The sequence below is a fragment of the Leptonotus elevatus genome, chromosome 2, assembly GCF_054856555.1.
Source record: "Leptonotus elevatus isolate MCC_2025b chromosome 2, RoL_Lele_1.0, whole genome shotgun sequence".
In the NCBI taxonomy this organism is placed as follows: domain Eukaryota; kingdom Metazoa; phylum Chordata; class Actinopteri; order Syngnathiformes; family Syngnathidae; genus Leptonotus; species Leptonotus elevatus.
This window is the reverse complement of record NC_141240.1, coordinates 41,681,571-41,683,651: the sequence shown is the minus strand read 5'-3', so window position 1 is coordinate 41,683,651 and position 2,081 is coordinate 41,681,571.

Below are 2,081 nucleotides of genomic sequence, written 5' to 3'. Positions count from 1 at the left end.
AAACTAGGGTTAGGGTTTCAAAGTAGGGTTTAAAACTAGGGTTAGGGTTTCAAAGTAGGGGTTTAAACTAGGGTTAGGGTTTCAAAGTAGGGGTTTAAACTAGGGTTAGGGTTTCAAAGTAGGGGTTTAAACTAGGGTTAGGGTTTCAAAGTAGGGGTTTAAACTAGGGTTAGGGTTTCAAAGTAGGGGTTTAAACTAGGGTTAGGGTTTTTAAAGTAGGGGTTTAAACTAGGGTTAGGGTTTCAAAGTAGGGTTTAAAACTAGGATTAGGGTTTCAAAGTAGGGGTTTAAAACTAGGGTTTCAAAGTAGGGTTAGGGTTTCAAAGTAGGACTTTAAACTAGGGTTAGGGTTTCAAAAGAGGGTTTTAAACTAGGGTTAGGGTTTCAAAGTAATGGTTTAAACTAGGGTTAGGGTTTCAAAGTAGGGGTTTAAACTAGGGTTAGGGTTTCAAAGTAGGGGTTTAAACTAGGGTTAGGGTTTCAAAGTAGGGGTTTAAACTAGGGTTAGGGTTTCAAAGTAGGGGTTTAAACTAGGGTTAGGGTTTCAAAGTAGGGGTTTAAACTAGGGTTAGGGTTTCAAAGTAGGGGTTTAAACTAGGGTTAGGGTTTCAAAGTAGCGTTTAAAACTAGGGTTGGGGTTTCAAAGTAGGGTTTAAAACTAGGGTTAGGGTTTCAAAGTAGGAGTTTAAACTAGGGTTAGGGTTTCAAAGTAGGGGTTTAAACTAGGGTTAGGGTTTCAAAGTAGGGGTTTAAACTAGGGTTAGGGTTTCAAAGTAGGGGTTTAAACTAGGGTTAGGGTTTCAAAGTAGGGGTTTAAACCAGGGTTAGGGTTTCAAAGTAGGGGTTTAAACTAGGGTTAGGGTTTCAAAGTAGGGGTTTAAACTAGGGTTAGGGTTTCAAAGTAGGGGTTTAAACTAGGGTTAGGGTTTCAAAGTAGGGGTTTAATTTAGGGTTAGGGTTTCAAAGTAGGGGTTTAAACTAGGGTTAGGGTTTCAAAGTAGGGGTTTAAACTAGGGTTAGGGTTTCAAAGTAGGGGTTTAAACTATGGTTAGGGTTTCAAAGTAGGGGTTTAAACTAGGGTTAGGGTTTCAAATTAGGGGTTTAAACTAGGGTTAGGGTTTCAAAGTAGGGGTTTAAACTAGGGTTAGGGTTTCAAACTAGGGGATTAAACTAGGGTTAGGGTTTCAAAGTAGGGCTTTAAACTAGGGTTAGGGTTTCAAAGTAGGGTTTAAAACTAGGGTTAGGGTTTCAAAATAGGGGTTTAAACTAGGGTTAGGGTTTCAAAGTAGGGGTTTAAACTAGGGTTAGGGTTTCAAAGTAGGGGTTTAAACTAGGGTTAGGGTTTCAAAGTAGGGGTTTAAACTAGGGTTAAGGTTTAAAACTAGGGTTAGGGTTTCAAAGTAGGGTTTAAAACTAGGGTTAGGGTTTCAAAGTAGGGTTTAAAACTAGGGTTAGGGTTTCAAAGTAGGGTTTAAAACTAGGGTTAGGGTTTCAAAGTAGGGTTTAAAACTAGGGTTAGGGTTTCAAAGTAGGGTTTAAAACTAGGGTTAGGGTTTCAAAGTAGGGGTTTAAACTAGGGTTAGGGTTTCAAAGTAGGTTTTTAAACTAGGGTTAGGGTTTCAAAGTAGGGTTAGGGTTTCAAAGTAGGGTTAGGGTTTCAAACTAGGGTTAGGGTTTCAAAGTAGGGGTTTAAACTAGGGTTAGGGTTTCAAAGTAGGGGTTTAAACTAGGGTTTCAAAGTAGGGTTGGGGTTTCAAAGTAGGGCTTTAAACTAGGGTTAGGGTTTCAAAGTAGGGGTTTAAACTAGGGTTAGGGTTTCAAAGTAGGGGTTTAAACTAGGGTTAGGGTTTCAAAGTAGGGGTTTAAACTAGGGTTAGGGTTTCAAAGTAGGGGTTTAAACTAGGGTTAGGGTTACAAAGTAGGGGTTTAAACTAGGGTTAGGGTTTCAAAGTAGGGGTTTAAACTAGGGTTAGGGTTTCAAATTAGGGCTTTTAAACTAGGGTTATGGTTTCAAAGTAGGGTTTAAAACTAGGATTAGGGTTTCAAAGTAGGGTTTAAAACTAGGGTTAGGGTTTCAAAGT